Source organism: Coptis chinensis, chromosome 1 (genome assembly GCF_015680905.1).
Source record: "Coptis chinensis isolate HL-2020 chromosome 1, ASM1568090v1, whole genome shotgun sequence".
In the NCBI taxonomy this organism is placed as follows: Eukaryota; Viridiplantae; Streptophyta; class Magnoliopsida; order Ranunculales; family Ranunculaceae; genus Coptis; species Coptis chinensis.
The window spans coordinates 70,254,629-70,273,740 of record NC_141456.1 but is presented as its reverse complement, the minus strand read 5'-3'; the positions used below and the strand labels follow the sequence as shown (position 1 = coordinate 70,273,740).

General features: G+C 35.3%; 1 long non-coding RNA gene and 1 other non-coding gene across 2 annotated transcripts; one reads left to right on the top strand and one right to left on the bottom strand.

The window, feature by feature from the left end:
* The first annotated feature begins 13,047 nt into the window (after positions 1-13,047).
* On the top strand, positions 13,048-13,584 carry LOC147525087 (uncharacterized). The gene is made up of 2 exons (XR_015197735.1): positions 13,048-13,132; positions 13,269-13,584. It is a non-coding gene; the product is annotated as an uncharacterized LOC147525087 (long non-coding RNA).
* A 4,867-nt stretch (positions 13,585-18,451) lies between these two features.
* LOC147525086 (small nucleolar RNA R71) lies at positions 18,452-18,555 on the bottom strand. The gene has a single exon (XR_015206137.1). It is a non-coding gene; the product is annotated as a small nucleolar RNA R71 (small nucleolar RNA).
* Between the last annotated feature and the right edge of the window lie 557 nt (positions 18,556-19,112).

Genomic DNA, 19,112 nt, shown 5'->3' with positions numbered 1-19,112 from the left:
TCTCCTTAGGCACAAGGAATCTTGTCTCAATAGAACAACAACTAATACGGGGCCAACCTGTAGGAAACTTATTTCAAAAAATATACTTATTGTTAAGTAAACAAGAAAATCAAATTGATAAAACAAATATATCATAAACAAACCTTTAGTTCAACTAATGAACTTAATTTACCAATTATTAAATCCAAGCCTAGTGAAGATTCACTATGTCCTTAAGACAGATTTTCCCCCTCACGGTGCTTGAAGGTTGATGGGAAACTGTCTCCTAAGATAGAACGGATTTTCTTCTATAGAAAGCTAGCACTTCAATTCTATAGAATCAGCGAACACAACATAGTATTTGACTAAGAACGGGGAGAAGAGAAAGATCGTAAGTCCAGTGATCTGGTGTGTCTTTCTCTCTAAATTCATCCACTATTTATAAGTGAGTCGTGCCTCTTTGAAACAACACAGTGACTCTTGGGAAAAAGTAAGTAACTCTTTGAAAAGTCACATGTTTTGAAAAGACACACCATTTCAGCATAAAACAATGTTTCAAACCAGTGCCTATTTCGAAAGGTCACACTTTTTTGGCATGATGCACTGTTTCAAACTAGTGCATATTTCGAAAGGTCGCACCTTTTCGGCATAATGCACTATTTCAAACCAGTGCACCATTTCGAAAAGGTTTTTCTCACTTTACGTATTGCTTCAAGAGAAACTCATTTAATCTCAAGTGGGGTAACTTGGGAGACAAATAACTCATTCATATCTCAATGGATTTGTACAAATTTATTTTTCTAACAAAACCATCATTGGTGTTGGCCCTTCTGGTTCCATATTCTCTTTCACATTTAACCAAGCGAGAGCCTGTCATGATACTGTGCGATACTTTGTTCGTGAAGAGTTGCCATTCATAAAGTAGATAAGCCAGCTTTCCATAGGTGGATTTCCAAGTCTTATGGTTGAAGCTTTCATATAGCGGTGAGTTCAAAGTGTTGAGTGAGGTTCACCATAAATTGTTTGGAACTTGGATGAATGGGAGTTGTGAAGAAGAAAAGGTAGGTTTCTTTAGCTTTTAGGACTTGTTTTTGTTAACTCTATTTGTATTGAAGAAAACTTGAGAAGACTTTGTTGATTTGAATGATTAAAAACACAAACTTGAAAGAAATAACTTGATTAAAATAAAGAACAAAAAGTAAACAACTTGAATGTAAATGACTTGAAAAATAAAATCCTACACTGCTCCTACATGACACTAGAATAAGTCTAGATATATTCTCTTATCCTACTTTTGAATCTTATACCCCTACTTTTACAAAAGATTGATTTGCCCTCTCCCTCTACAATCAAGACACCTTACCAATGTTACTTTTTGCTTTTGCTTTTTCCTTTTGTTTTTACTTTTTCATTTATTCTTTATCAAGCTAGGTTTAAAGAAAGCTTTCTTTTGTATCAAGGTCATCAATCTTTAACCTTTTGAGTTAAGGACGTGACTTTCAACTCTCTGGTTTTGAGTCCTTGACCTTTGACTTTGACTGTTTCAGCACTTTCTCATAGCAATTTTGAGTCTTCATAATAAGCGTAAATAAGGCTTCTTTTTGTACTAAGACGCAACTTTTATGATAAGTGGTCTAAATTGATCTATAATTTGAAAAAAAAAACAATAAAAGTTATGAGTTGTCTTTTCATTATGCATAAGAAATGTTGTAATACAGTAATGTAAGGGTAATAAAACACACATTTGGGAGCTGATCAATAGTCCACAGTTTAAACCTCCAAGTAGGATCACAATGAGAAGTGATGTCATGATGATTTTTGAATAGGACAATTAAAGCTGCTTTGAAAGCTCTCTTAAACGATCTCCCCGAAAAAATATCTTTCACTTAAGATTTGTGGACTTCAAATCAGAAACTAGGGTATATGTGTATTACTGCTCATTTCATCCCTAAAGATTGGAAGTTACATAAAAGGGTCATAAGCTTCCCTTGGCTTCTTTCACCCCACACTAGTAAGTCTATTAGTGATGCAATGTATTGTAACATTATGAGTTGGAATCTTTGTGGCAAGATAGGTTCTTTCACTTTGGATAATGCTTCTAACAATGATGTTGTTGTGTCTCAATTGAAAAAATCACTGTTTGGGACTGATTTGTTATCTAAACAATTGTGTCACATTCGCTGTAATGCACACGTTATGAATCATATAATGAAAGTTGGGCTGAAACATGTTGATTTATCTCTTGATAACATTAGAGAGAGTGTAAAGCATGTGAAAAATTCTCCAGCAAAATTGCAATTTTTTTTAGGATTGTAAGACTTTGAATATGGAGGAGAAAAGGCTGCCTGTTGACATGCCAACTCGATGGAATTCGACATTCATAATGTTGCGTGATGCAATTCCATACCAGAAAGTTCTTGATCTTTTTTTCTATGATAGTGATTTTCCACAGGCTCCTTCTTCTGAAGATTGGAGTAATGTCATTGTCATTAGAGATTTTTTTCAAATATTCTTTGACTCTACTAAGTTGTTTTTAGGGACTAGTTATGTTACTTCTTCTGCCTTTTGCTATCAATTGAGTAGAATTTCACTGATATTAAAGAAGTATGCCAATGAACCTAGTTTTATACCTATGTATGAAGACATGAAGGACAAGTATGATAAATATTGGAAGCGTGTCCCTTTGCTTCTTGGTTTAGCTTCATGTATGGATCCAAGGTATAAGTTTACTATTTTAGAATTGTTGTTGGACCTAAACTATGAATCTGAACCTTTATCTGATCATGAATCTAAAACTGATACCGTGTCTAAACTTGTCCTTACTGTGAGTCAGAAAAGATTGAATCGATATTAAAAAAAATTGTATGGACTTTTTGATCAATACCAAATGAAGATAAATGTGAATGTTCCGAGTCCGAATGTGGCAATATCTAACGCTTCTGTAGTGGAAGATATGGTTGCCACATCGCTATGACAACGTAGAGAAGTTTCTAGATTAACTAGCAAATCTGAATTGCAACAGTATCTAGATATGCCCATTGTTAATGTTTGTAGTGAAAAGACATTTGATCTTTTGGGATGGTGGAGGAATGAAGAAGGTACTTATCCTGTTATGTCTGCATTGGCACGTGACCTACTAACAGTGCATATTACTACTGTTCCATATGAAACGACTTTTAGCGGAAGCGAACGGGTGGTAACCAAATATGGGAGTTGTTTGTTGCCGGAGACAGTGAAAGCTTTGATTTGTTTGAAGGATTGGTTTCAAGCTGAAGAAGGACTTCGGGATGAAAATTTAGTGGAAGAGCCGATGAGCGACGTGGGGATGTAGCGTGTAGACTTTGGTCATGAGGATTTTGGCATTAGTACTTTCTATTGTTGTGTTTAGCCCATTTGAAAGCATATAGAGACCAAGTTATAACCTATACCCAATTGAAATACCCAATAACTATTGAAATCATTACTCAAAATGGATCAGTTAATTCTGATCCATTAAATAATGTTATCAATGTTTAGGGTTTTATGCTATTTAATTAATTTGTGTCATTAAAAGAGTTTGTGTTGTTCATATACAAGTACAACATAGTAAATGTCATTAAACTTATCTTCTCTTTATTAAGGCCACATGATCAATTTAATTCTTAATTTTCACGATGAAACAGTGAGAGAAAAAGAAGAAAATGAAAGCATGCACATTATTTCTCAAATGAAAAAAATATTTTTGCAAGTTCTGCTCCAGTGTAATATATTTTTTGTAAATTATTGCTACTTGATTGTTCCCTAGAATGGAATTTATTGGTTTAATGGGAGTTTTATTCACTTCAGTTAAAACAATTTTCACCCTTCTTTTGGTAACAACTTCATCATAAACTATATCTTTCGCTTTCCTAGAACAACCCGTGGTTATATTATTACTTTTCATACCATATTTTTTATGATAAAAATCTCCATCATTTCAAATAAAATGATTCTTCAAATTTTGTATATAATGAACACATTCAGCTGTAGATTTTTTTGCCATATGACGACTGACAATTTCCCTTAAAATAACTAAATCATTCTTGCTATAATCCAAATAACCATAATCAATTATATTCACTAAGTTGCAAGCACATGTCCTTCAAAACAAATTAAACACATTAAAAAATTATAAAAAAATATTAGCTAAATAATAACCACGAATTTATAAGAATAACTATTAATGTAAAAACACAAGCAATCACTCAAATAAACATGTATTTGTTAGATTAAGTATTAGTGTTTATGCATTAATAGTTATTCTAGTAAATCTATGATTATCAAATAGTGTCGCTGCCGGGGATAGATACCGAGATCTAGTAAAGGTTCGTTCCACTCTTAAACTATTAAGACACAAGTCCTTCAAAATAAATTAAACGCATTAAAAAATTATAAGAAATATTAGCTAAATGATAACCATGAATTTATAAAAATAACTATGTGTAATGACCTAGAATTTTACAAAAGGATAATCTGGTCATTTTACGTGTTGGTTTAGTGATACTATAGGAAATTACGTGTTGACATTATTTGTTTTGGTGTGTAAAAGCAATGGGCTCGTCTTGTTATTACAATAGTTTGACGGGAGCTTGTGTAGTTGTATTTAATACGAATAAATCCAATATAATGTGTACACAGTGGATGGATGCGTATTTACTATTAATATGGGTTTGTGATTTGTTTGTTGGATTGTAACAGTTTTATGACAATTTTTCTATTAGTAGTCTCGTAATTAAATTTGGTTAGTGGAGCAAATACCTTAGCTTATTTTCATATGGGCTATGGGCTATGAATGATAATTATTTGATGTGGGCTTTAGCATATTTGATTGGGCCACTTTTATATTAATTAGGCATGTTGTATTATATTTAATGGGCCTGTTTTATTGTGCTAACTATTGCTAACTAATAGCCACGCATGGATTATTGTGGGATAAGGATTATAAGCGGGAAACACCTCCTACTTGCATAAAAAGAGGAGTTATTGGCTCTCTACTGGGGATTGTTATCTTCTCTACTGGAAAAAGGGAGGGGAAAAAGGGGACGCCTCAATAAGGGAACTAGGGGAGGAGTAAGGTTTCGGCTAGCTCCTCAAGAGTGCAAGCACTCAAATTTGAATATTCCATTTGATTTGATGATTAGGAAGTTATTAATAATTAAGAGCGAGAAGTACACCTACTGCTGGTATTCAAGGAAAGGGAGTTAGTTTCTCTACTCAGGAAGGATAGCTTTAGATGCCATATATACAACTTCTTTTTCATGAATATATACGAGGAGTTACATGTGGTGGCCAGCGGCCATAGTGTTTACACCTAGATTTCAATTCCTTGTATCTTAAATTAATAATTGGATAGCTAGACCACCTGCTGGAACCAAGCAAGAGCTGATTTCGATATCTGAATTGAGAGTTGTGTGCTCCGAAAGGCCGTAATAGGATGTTGTCAGGCCACAGGGAGTCTATCACTAGGCCACTTGTCAGGCCGATACAGGTCATGTTAGGTCACTGCAGGCCATTGTCAAGCTGCCACAAGCCGCAACAAGCTGTAATATATTCGTACATATTTTTATTAACTTATTGTTTTATTTCCCACATATTTAATTGTTCGTTATAATAGTACTGAAATAAATATATTAATGCCATGTGATTATCATAGGTTTCACCTACGCTAAATACTTCTTTTTTCTAGGTTGAGTAATATATATATATATATATATATATATATATATATATATATATATATATATATATATATATATATATATATATATATATATATATATATATATATATATCGGTTTGGCTATACTGCCACTCTAAATCTGCAACTTTTATCTCACACTTCTTCTCAGCCGTCCGATCCCACCTCAAGATCTGATGATCTAATTTACTGAAAAAATTTGATATTTCAAAATTTCGCGTTATTTCAAAATCCAAAAAACAAAAATCACCAAAAACGCAAAATTGGGCTAACTCTCTCTCTCTCTCTCTCTCTCTCTCTCTCCTTCTTCTTCTCCAAACCGTACCAAGCTTCTGGATTAAGGTAGCAACCCCTTTTAATTCGTTTGATTTTCATTTAATTAGTTTGGTTTTTGTTTAATGTCGTATTCTTCAATAATATTTGATAAATCTTCATCAATTCGTTTGGGTTTAAAGACAAAATTGAAGTTTGAATGGTGTTTAATAATCATCGTATAAATCATGTTGTATACAAGTAGGCCATCATGTTGTATACATTTATTCTTGTCCGTAACAACATATAACTACACAATATTATAACTAAAAGACTCCACATTGCTGCAGGTCCTTGAAATAGAGTCCCTCTTTCTGAATCCTGATTTTAGCAGAAACGATCTTGCTTGCCTCTTAAGATCTGTTCAAACACATGAGAAACATATGTTATTTGATTAGAAAAAATTTGATTCTCTACACTCGCTACTGTCCTTAATCTGATACAATACAAGTTGCATATGTTATTTGATTCTCTACAATCACTTCCTTCTTCATCTAATAAAAAGAAATTTGATTCATCTGTATCAACTTTGTTTCTTGTTTGAGCATTTAAATGTACTTGATGAAGCTGATATTACTTATGATCTGTGGAAACATGAGTAGAATTGAACATTTTTTGTAATATTTGGTTCTTAGGTTTGTTGAAGTTGCTTGTATTTACAAATAGTCATCTTATACTGCCTTAATAGTTTTTAGTAATCCCACTCTTCTGGATTTCAATTATTTGCGTGATGCTTATTGTTATCTCTGTTCATATGATTGATATCCTCATTTAAAGACGGCGACAATCCAAGTTTTGAACTAGCATATTCGGTGAACTCTGTCAGAGTTCGGTGAAGTAGCATATTCGGTGAACTCTGTCAAAGTTTTGAACTAGCATATTCGGTGAACTTTGTCAGAGTTTTGAATTCTGTCAGAGTTCGGTGAAGTAGCATATTCAGTGAACTCTGTCAAAGTTTTGAACTAGCATATTCGGTGAACTCTGTCAGAGTTTTGAATTCTGACAGAGTTCGGTGAAGTAGTATATCCAGTGAACTCTGTCAGAGTTTTGAACTAGCATATTCGGTGAACTCTGTCAGAGTTTTAAACTAGAATATTCGGTGAACTCTGTCAGAGTTTTGAACTAGAATATTCGGTGAACAATTATATATGCCGAGTCGAGTCCTTTCAACATCACATAATTAACATCACATGACGTCGAGTTCTTTTTAAATGAGTAAAAGAAAAACTAGATATTCAGTTAAGAGATATTGAGAACGTAAAAGAGATGTATTTTTGGATAATGTTGGGAAATTTAAATGTTCTGTTTTATATATTGTTAGGGCATAGCGTCTGTTGCAACGTTCATGGGTTCAAGCCATATTTCTACGTTAGTTGTCCTCAAGGAATGGGCCCTGATGATGTCTCTCATTTCCATCACATTGCTCAAGCTGGAGGCATTCGCTGTAGAGTGTTGGCATTCGCTACAGAGTGTTGGCATTGAAGCTTTCTTAGACTGAAGAGGATGTCTGCTGAAGAGTGTTGTCAAGGTTGCCCCAAATCCAGTGGACTTGGTGTTAAGTTTTCTTTCCATTAACCTCATTTTTTTTCCAATTTTTATTATGTTATTGTTATTGGTATTAAGGAAAGTGTATTTTGTGTGTTGCAGATCCAACTCGAGTTTTATAATCCTCAAAGCTCTGGATCAGCGTCATTAGTTTCTTGTGTGGATAGTCTATGTAATTCAGCTGTTCAAACTGCTGAAGTTGGATGCAGTTAAGGGAGCTAAATTGCTGAACTTGCAGCAGTTTTGACAAATATATTTCTTTGTTCCACGTAGCTAGGTTATAAATTTTTTTTTGGAGATAATGAAAAGTTGAAGACAAATATGTATAACCAAGAAAATGGTTAAACCAGTAACGCAAAATGGGATTTTCAGTTTCAATTGGATCACAACTCTATGTCTGTATGATGTATCAAATTGCTTTTAAATGAATTGTGTTGATTGTTCTTTGTTCAACATGACAAAATGGTGACAAAATTTAAAAATCTTCCAGCAATGTGTATTTAAAAAGGTAAATGTATGCTCTTGACTACAGAGACAACGAGACATATTGTCACACAGTCAAGTCAGCACTCAACAAAGTTTACACAAAGTCTTGAGCTGGCTACCCGCCGAAGTTAGAAACTGTAGAGAGTTAGAACTACTATTTTTCACCACATCGCCTAAAAACAAAAGGATGTTGCTGCTTAATGTCAATGAAGCACCAGAAAAGCACTGATGAAGACCCAAGAAGGTGGGATTTCATTGTTTTTTTTGCAGGTACCTCGCCAAAGCATATTTTACCTAACTACAGCAGAACCAAAATTTTAAAGTATGAACCCGCCAAGAAATAACTTGAAAAAAAGAACTTTAAAACAACATCCTAACCACAAAATTGATCAAAATCTCATACACTACAAGCTCATTGTTGTTTAAGTCTACAGGAGAAACATGTCATTGAGTTTCATTATATAATTATTGTCACAAAAAAAGGCAAAAAGGAAAAGCCTTTATAACATTCGAGAAGAGCAGATATTATACCATCTATTTTAGTGTACAAAAGCTCTTGCAAAGACCGAGGTGACATCAACACGTAAAACAAATAACTTCGGGTCTCAAACTACAATCTTCAAAGCTGCAATCTGGCCGAATTGCAATCTTCAAAACTAAAATCTTCAAAGTTGTCGAATCTGGCGAAACTAGCTGCCGGGCCTTGTGAATGTGCAGGAATAAAAACAAAACTGACCTTTTCCTTGACAGTATCGGCAGTCTACTCTCCCGCTACCTCCACAGATCCACACAATGTGGACATATACAATAATTCACAAATCACACAATGTGGACATATACTAAATACAATAATGGATGCAAGCCACAATGAATATTCTAGTTCAAAACTCTTACAGAGTTCAAAACTCTGACAAAGTTCATCGAATATGCTAGTTCAAAACTCTGATAGAGTTCACCGAATATTCTAGTTCAAAACTCTGACAGAGTTCACCGAATATGTTAATCCAAAACTCTGACAGAGTTCACCGAAAATGCTAGTTAAAACTCTGATAGAGTTCACTAAATATGCTAGTTCAAAACTCTGACAGAGTTCACCGAATATGCTAGTTCACCGAACTCTGACAGAGTTCACTGAATATGCTAGTTCACCGAACTCTGACAGAGTTCACCGAATATGCTAGTTCAAAACTCTGACAGAGTTCACCGAATATGCTACTTCACCGAACTCTGACAGAGTTCACTGAATATGCTAGCACCAAACTCTGACAGAGTTCAAAACTCTAACAGAGTTCACCGAATATGCTAGTTCAAAACTTGGATTGTTGCCGTCTTTAAACGAGGATATCAATCATATGAACAGAGATAACAATAAGCATCACACAAATAATTGAAATCCAGAAGAGTGGGATTACTAAAAACTATTAAGGCAGTATAAGATGACTATTTGTAAATACAAGCAACTTCAACAAACCTAAGAACTGAATATTACAAAAAATGTTCAATTCTACTCATGTTTCCACAGATCAAAAGTAATATCAGCTTCATCAAATACATTTAAATGCTCAGATAAGAAAGAAAGTTGATACAGATGAATCAAATTTCTGTTTATCAGATGAAGGAGGAAGTGATTGTAGAGAATCAAATAACATATGCAACTTGTATTGTATCAGATTAAGGAAAGTAGCGAGTGTAGAGAATCAAATTTTTTCTAATCAAATAACATATGCTTCTCATGTGTTTGAACAGATCTTAAGTGGCAAGCAAGATCGTTTCTGCTAAAATCAGGATTCAGAAATAGGGACTCTATTTCAAGGACCTGCAGCAATGTGGAGTCTTTTAGTTATAATATTATGTAGTTATATGTTGTTATGGACAAGAATACATGTATACAACATGATGGCCTACTTGTATACAACATGATTTATACGATGATTATTAAACACCATTCAAACTTCAATCTTGTCTTTAAACCCAAACGAATTGATGAAGATTTATCAAATATTATTGAAGAATACGACATTAAACAAAAACCAAACTAATTAAACGAAAATCAAACGAATTAAAAGTGGTTGCTACCTTAATCCAGAAGCTTGGTACGGTTTGGAGAAGAAGAGAGAGAGAGAGAGAGAGAGAGAGAGAGAGAGAGAGAGAGAGAGAGAGAGAGAGAGAGTTAGCCCAATTTCGCATTTTTGGTAATTTTGGTTTTTTGGATTTTGAAATAACGCGAAATTTTAAAATATCAAATTTTTTCAGTAAATTAGATCATCAGATCTTGAGGTGGGATCGGACGGCTGAGAAGAAGTGTGAGATAAGAGTGGCAAATTTTGAGTGGCAGTATAGCCAAACCGTATAGAGAGAGAGAGAGAGAGAGAGAGAGAGAGAGAGAGAGAGAGTCCCAATTTTTGGTAATTTTTGGTAATTTTGGTTTTTTGGATTTTGAAATAACGCAAAATTTTGAAATATCAAATTTTTTCAGTAAATTAGATCATCAGATCTTGAGGTGGGATCGGACGGCTGAGAAGAAGTGTGAGATAAGAGTGGCAGTATAGCCAAACCGTATATATATATATATATATATATATATATATATATATATATATATATATATATATATATATATATATGCCGTTGTCGCCACCGTGGGGAGTCTATCACTAGGCCATTTGTCCATGTTAGGTCACTGCAGGCCATTGTCAGGCTGCCACAAGCCGTAACAAGCTGTAATATATTCGTACATATTTTTATTAACTTATTGTTTTATTTTCCACGTTTTTAATTGTTCGTTATAATAGTACTGAAATAAGTATATTAATGCCATGTGATTATCATAGGTTTCACCTAAGCTAAATACTTCTTTTTTCTAGGTTGAGTAATATATATATATATATGTGTGTTTACTCGAGAATTCAGGAAAAACCTCGAAAGATTAAAAGTAAATTGATGTACAAGATAGTATACCGATTCGAGTATGCACTACCAAAAAAATAGGTTTACCCGACAGACGCCATAAAGAATATCCGACGGTTTCCATCTACCGGAAGTGCCTGACAAATTTTGTCCGTCGGATAAAATATTTCCATCTGTCAAGTAAGCTCCCTAGTTACTTTATTTGTTTTAGATGTGGCCGACGGTTGTAGGAGAGTTATTGACCGTCAGATATTTCGACGGTTTTTAATTGTTGTTAATTTCCGACGAACTGAGTAATTTCTCGACTGTTGGTTCAATACTTTTCAATGTTTTCGAACCGTCAGATTTGCTCCTACCAGTTTGGGCTGTCGGCATATCTCTTCCAAATAGGCAAATACGGCATTACCCAAACTAATTTCACTTCCCTCACTTAATTGTTTGGAAAAATAAAAAACAAATAGTCAAAAAATATAACCCAAAAACTATTATCCCTCTCTCAGCCTTGCTATACATAGCAGCTTCATCCCTCTCTCATTCCCACTCCAAGAAGGTACACTCACTCTCAAATCTCACTCAACCAAACACAAAATCACTTATTTTTTAAAATCAAGTTTTAATTTCATATGTACTATTCTTTTGTTTCGGTGATTTTGTAGGTTGGTTTATAACTCTTCGTCAGGTTGAAGCCATCAAGGTAAGTAATTGGGGTTAATATAATTATTTTCTAAAAAAGTTTGGTTATTTAAGAAATGGGGGTTTTTGAAAATGGTGGTGAAGGGTGTGATTTGTTTAAAGGGAAATGGGTGAGCTCATTTAACTCAAACCATCCTTTTTATGGTCCCATGTTTTAACAAAACCGTCTTGTGCATACATTTTCTGGGAGGTGTTTGAAGGGGCGAATTTGAAGGCTTTCATAATTGGTGGGGGTTTGGTCCTCTTCCAGCAGGTAGTTGAACTTCCTTTTTCCTCCAGAATAAATTTGATGCTTATTTTGCATACCTAATGGGTCAATCAGGAGCACACAGGAACTTGCAAATTAAATCTTATCATCCAACAAATGTAGATAACAGGGCAGCCAAGTGTTCTGTACTATGCAGGGTCCATTCTTTAGGTACTTTCTCTTCACATCAACATTTACGAGATGCTAAAATTGGAAAGATTTGTAATTTTCTGAGTACCTTATATGCGGATGCTTTCCATTAATATTTATGTCGATCATTGGATTTTCTGTTGCATCATATGTTTGCTTTCAGATTTTCGCTTGTTGTAATGGGAGTGTTTAAGGTATGCTCAAGGACCTGCTTCCAAACCAAACTAGTATCTAAAAGCTCTGACATTACAAATATCTTGTTCAAATAAGGACACTCGTTAGTCCTGATTAATGCTGAAGTGGATTTAATGAAAAAAATGCTGAAGTTGATTCAAATTTGAGTAATGCAGCTCTAAATATTTTTGGTCTTCAAGATGATTTGTTATTGATTTTTCTGCGCTATCGATGATGACAGAGTAGCTCATCCTAAAAAGTTGATGAGCTTGGAAGGCGACCCTTACTGATTGAAGGTGTCAGTGGCATTGTATGCTTCTCATCTCTCTTCGTCATCTTTCTTCATGAAATGTGTTATGCCATTTCAGGATACTGATAGTTGAGAAATCTTGAAAGCTCACTTTAATATCCTTCTATGTCACAGACGCTTTCCTTGATGCTTCTCGCTGCTTACTATAAACTTCTTCAAGGTTTTCCTATCATTGCAGTAATTTCTCTGCTTCTTTATGTTGGTCGCTACCGGTAAAATTTTGTTAAGGTCCTCTGAAACTTTCCTCCGGGTAATGCTTGCCACAAAAAAAAAAGTAAGAAAAAAAACACATAAATAGGAATAAGAATACAGCTATTGTTTGTACCTCGTCATTTTTGGTGAAGTCACAAGGAGAAACAAAGTAATCTTGATCTCTAATGAATTTATAGACTGTTGCAGAGCTCTTTATATTCTCTGCAATATGTGAAGGTTATTTTGATGACCGGACTTTGTTCTTTAATGGCTTCTTCAGATATCTTTTGGTCATTTTAGTTGGTTAATGGTGTCAGAGATATTTCCCTATTCGCACACAAGAGGTCGTGGGATCGATCTTGCGCTTCTCACTAACTTTGGCTCAAATGCACTTGTAACTTTTGCTTTCTCCCCATTGAAGGTAATAATTTTAGTGTAGTCTTTCCCTAGTAGTTGTTATGGTCTCCACTTGTTCAACTGATATTTAAGTGGTCATCATCGGGGAACCAAAAGAAAAAGAAAACTGATACTAAAGTGATCGACATTGGCTTCTGTAGGAGCTACTGGGGACGGATAACCTTTTCCTCCTTTTCGCTGGCATTGTTAATATCTCTCTTGTTCATAGTTTTTGTTGTTCCAAAGACGAAAGGCTTAAGCTTGGAAGAAATAGAATCCAAACTTTCGAAGTGAAAGAAAGTTCTGATGGAGCATCCAGCCGAATGTTAGTCGCCGTGCATACTTTTTTCATTAGCCTGGTTATCTATTGTTGCTCTATAGTTCGTGAGTCGTATGTTTGTAATTAAATTCCTGCGAAGGAAATTGAATATTGCTGTATAATACCCAGTTATCATAGTATAATTGCAATTAGGAAAATGCTACTTGAAAGTAATCGACTTTAAAGAGAACACTCACTATATATATACAACCGAGAAGATATTACCGAAACATTTGTGATTATTATTTTTCTTGCCGTGAAGTCAGAATCAAAAGAGATGGTCAAGTGAGTGTTACATCTTACATGTCCTCATGAACAAATACAACTTACTTGGTCTCGTAATTATTTCTAAAGGATTTCCTCTTGACCAACACTCTTTTGTATGTCAGCCTTGAATGTTACTATGACTCAGGTCAAGCATTATTCGAAGTTTTTTTTTGAATTCGAGTGTTGTATGTATTGGTCAGTGTGAAAGAGAAATTACAATTGTTTGCATGTTGAAACTTGTGTTGGGTTATCCCTATTTGCGGGGCTAATGCACGCGAAGAACCAAAGCTCTTTGTGGGAATGATTCTCATCCTCATTTTTTTTTGAGCTCTTGCTCTTTATGGCCTCATTGTGGGTATCATTCTCTCATCCCGGGCTGCCCAATCTCGAGCTGACTTAAAGAAGACAGAGTTGAGGCATACTTGAACACTAATTATAGATTCGATTGGAAGTGGATGAACTGGATCAGTTGGTGTGCTTGAGAATGTTGCTCAGGTTTGTGCAATACTTGTAAATGATAAAGATAGCTTCATATGTTCTATGCAAATCTTATCTACTTCCCTTTTTGTACCAAACTGAATTCTCCATATACTTATATCTGAATTTTACTAAATTAGGTAATCATGTCTGGTCATGTGTTAAATGAAAGGGAACTCGAGTCTTTGATGAAGGACCCCCGTTTGAATCCTCAAATATTGCCAACATTTTTTGATATTCGGAAAGGGGTTAATATAGTAATTCCATGAGCATTTCATTGAGCTGGTGATATAGCATTAACATTCTCCTTGTTTTGTTTCAGAACCAACTCGACCTGCTATCCCAATATCTTGCTTCGCTATCGGTCTTTGTTCACCAACATCTAATTGAAACGGCTTGCGAATATCGCTTCCATTGTAGCAAATACTCTCGCTTTCGATTAAATGATTCCATCGGTTTGCTTGCCCGATTGGATATGGTGCCGTGTCTTTCCTTCAATCTTTTAAAAGATGACCTAGTTTTAGTTTCTTCTAATATATCTCCATTCCACTTTATTATCTAGATCTTTCAATTCCATTTCACTCACATATCGCAAAAAAAAAGCATTATAATCGGGCCAGATCAACTTCATGATCATTCTTAAAAATATTTAATGAATTTATTTCTATGGTATTTTTTTCAGTCTTTGTATGTCCACACTTGGCACTTGAAACATGTCGGCAAAGGCGATTAAGCAACAAAACTGTGAATCTAATGCGAATGGAAAAATGCCTACGGTCACAATTGAACAAGCACAAAGGAACTTTTTTCTAAGGTCGAATGGCTGGCCGTGTAAGATTAGATGTATATGTTATTATTGATACTCTACTTCGAACATCCATTTGAGGTTTTCAGCATAAATTCTTGCAAGATTAACTTCTACTATCCAATATAAGTTTCATGAAGATTGCTCTTTTTTAAGGGAAACCATGTCTTTTTGGGTGAAAGCTTTCTCAGAGGACACAGCAAAAAGACTGGAAAACTTAGGGTTCATCCAATTCAGACCTGGAGGTAGCATTTCAAGTTGTTAAGCGTGTTTAGACTTTGGATTTTCTATTGCCATCACACTTAAATCAACATTCCCTAGAGTTTATGATGCATATTTTTCCCCAATTTAAAATTTCTTGGCGACTTTACCAACTTTATTACATCCATTTTATGTGGAGTATCTCTGTGACTAATGATTCTTCTTATTTTCCATAGGTGAATACCATGGAAATAATCCCGAAATGTCAAAACTACTCCATAAAGCGGTTAAAAAAGAATGAAAGTGCATTCACAGTTTATCGCCAAAGACTTGGCTAACCAACCCGTGAATGTGAGTTATCAAAGCTTCTTGTTTGACCGCACATCATAGTATTGAGCTTGTTAAAATTCTCCTAAACTTAATTAAGGAATCTTGATAGATATATATATTATCCATTTTCTATATAGGTTCTTCGAGACCTACTTGAGTTCAAAAGTGACCGGCCTTCAATTCCAGTAGGGAAGGTTGAATCTGCAGCTTCCATTGTTCAACTCTTCTGCACTGGTGGAATGTCACTTGGAGCAATTTCAAGAGAAACTCATGAAGCAATTGCTATTGCAATGAATAGACTATGTGGAAAATCTAACTCTAGAGAAGGTGGTGAGGTGTGTTATTTGTTGCCAGAGATGAATGTATATTATGGCCAATTCTTAACTGCACTTCCTGCAGAATAGTGGTTAGCATAAATGTTATATCAAAATCTGAACTTCTTAATTGGCGTTTGTAGCATTTGAGTGGGCATTTGCAAGAATGTAATGTTGGGATATCTGAAACAATTATTATAAGATTTTTTTTTTTAAAAATAAAGAACTAATACCCGACGGATAAAAACTGTCTAGTAGTGATAAGAGCCCAAAACTGTAGTTTTAACCCCTTAATAATCATACTGTTAGACCAATTATGTGAATAATAAGTAAGAGTTAATACTGATTACGTGTTTCTATGCATTTCAGGCTTCAAAGTCCATTATGTGCAGAAATGTGCCACTTTAGCGAGATAAAGGAGCAACAGTCAGCAGAACTTCCGAATGCCATATCTTTGGACTCAGACATTGGATTGAGGCCTACCTTATTTCAAAACGACCGGCTTGGAAAGAGCTTTCCAATGGTCCAAGCCTTGACCCAATCAGAGGAGCAGAAGTGGACGAAAAGTCTGTGGAAGCCAACTGCAGCTGAAGAGGCCTTTTGAATTTGAAAAGAATGGGTTTTGGGCCCGATTCTCCGCCCCAAACCATGGCTCCAAGCCCATGCACGAATTTTGGATCTGGATGTATAAAAACAAAAGCTTAGCTCTTTGTTAATGGTAGCTAGTTAGACCTAAATTAAGATATAGAATTATAGATCTAGTTTTATTAATTAAATTAAGTTTTAGTTCCATTTAAATTCTTGTTTTAGATTAAATCTCTGAATCATTGTTCTTGATTGATTAGATAAATAAAGTAGTATTTTTATCAAGTTCGAATTTGTCATTTCCATTCTAGATCTAATTTCAATTCTTGTTCTTGTTTCATTCCAGCCATTAAATTAGATTCATTATTGTTCAAATTAAGTAAATCTAAATTTCTTACATTACGTTTAGTTTAGATTCAATGGGAAATGTTAGATTGATGATTCAAGGCTAAACCTCCATTAGAGGGGTTGATGAAGCCTTGATGAAAACTTAGTTGTTTAGTATAGAAACGTTGTAGCATCTATTCCACTCTAGAAGGTCGTGTTTCGCCATGAGAATGGGTGGGCGACCTCACATGCTAGTTAGTACTTGGTAGAAATGCCATGAACACTAGGGATTAGACTCGGAATTCTTGCCGTGAAAACGTAAGAATCGAGATACCACAATCTGTACTAGGTCATTAAGTTGGATTCGAGGTGGATTCAATTCCCTAATTCCTTTATTCTAGAGTCAAACAATAGTATTTCCATAGCATTTGTAGTTAATTTCTAGTAATCATCTTAATTAAGTATCGTAGTATAATATTTCAGAAAAGCTCTCATTGACTTAAGAGCTTACTAGTTAGACTTAGAAAACAATCCATGCTAGGGAACTAGGAGTGGAACTAACTTCATACTCCATTTAGTGCAATTCGCATTGAGAGTAGAAGATTTGATAATTGAGTATAAAAGAATAGTTTTAGTTTACTTACGTTTTGAATTCATAGTTCATTTCGTAGGTAAACTATTCATTTTATAGCTATCAAATGGCGCCGCATCCATCTTAGTTGCACTTTAGCATCGTTTTCTTTGTAGAAGTAGTTATTTTTAAGTCCCATTAAACCCACCCACCCTTGTTTGATTCATACCGTGGTTGCCGCTTCAGTTTTGGAAAAATTCATGAGAAAATTCACCGAGCAAGCCACGCTTCAAAGAGAGAGCGACCAGCCTATCTTCTTGGAATTCGTTTACCACAGGCGCCCAGCATCAAAGAGAGCGACCAGCTAAGTTACTGGAATCTCGACATTTACCCGAAGGCCGCCAAAAGATAGAAGCGCCAGCGCTAGCGAAATTTCAGGATTTCCACGGTTTGATTCGAACTTCGAGTTGTCAAGTTTTTCAGTGTTCTAATCTCTTATATACACCTAACACGCCGCACACAAGACGCTATTCATAAACGAAGCAAGGACGCTATCAGGTATTCCTTTCTTCCATACCTCGCATTTCTAGTTAGAGGTTTTCTACTAGTATATCAGAATTGTTTGGAGTGTTGCATGTTTAGTTAAGCTCAACTTAGTCTTGCATGAGATTAAGGTCTGGTCGAACAAAACAACAAACGTAATTACACCGCAACAAACAAGTCTATCTAGTACACCACCCACGACACCTCTAGCTACTATCACACACACCATACCGACGTAATGGTGAAGAAGAGAGACTCCTCTCTCCGACTTTTACAAAGCCTTGAGCGATAGCCCTAAATCTTGCATCGTTCTAGCAGACCGAAAGGGGATTTTCAATCCCCCAAACATATTTAATTTGTACCCGCTTTTCATGGGTTAGACCATGAAAAACCTTATCGGCATCGCGTAGGATTGAACAAGTCCTTACAACATTCCACCATCCTACGGTTGGTAATGCAACATTAAATTAAGGGTATTCCCTTTCACATTAGCCGATAAGGCGGCGTCTTGGTTAACTGCCCAAGCGCCTAATTCTGTGGACTCGTGGGCTAAACTTGTTCAGCTATTTATGGAACATTTTTACCCACCCCTAAAGACGGATGAAATGCTTTCCAAGATTCATTTTTTCCGACAGAACCCTCATGAATCATTTTCTGAGGCATGGAATCGTTTCACCGATCTCCTTATAGAGTGTCCACACCATAACCTAGCAAAAGACACGTTAGTTCGTGCCTTTTTCAAAGGACTTCAACATCACCATAAAGAAGTCCTTGACATAATGAATGGGGGTAGTTTCCTAAGTAAAGGAGCCTCGGAGGCTTACAAATTTTTAGAAGACCAAACTAAACGGAATAATAATTGGGGGGGTAGTGATGATATCCCCCGCTCAGCTAGTTCTTCTTCAACATTAAAGGCCGCCGGTATGTTTGAGAATAAAACCGATCCAGAACTTAAAAATTTACTCGAATCCCTAACAAAAAAAGTAGAGGCTATTTCTGTTCAACAAAAGCCTATCCCCGTCATGAATGTAAACTCCAACCCATGTAATTTCTGTTTGAGCCCAGAGCACCCTGACAATTATTGTCCTCTAGCTTATGAACAACAACCACCAGAGCAAGATAATGTTTACTCTATTAATAACTATCCTATTCCTAACGCCCTTGAGACAACATCCCAACTTCAGTTGGAGAAATAATCAACAAGTAACACCTCCAGGGTACAATAATCAAAACGTTAGGCAAGCAAACAATTATAACCAAGCTCCA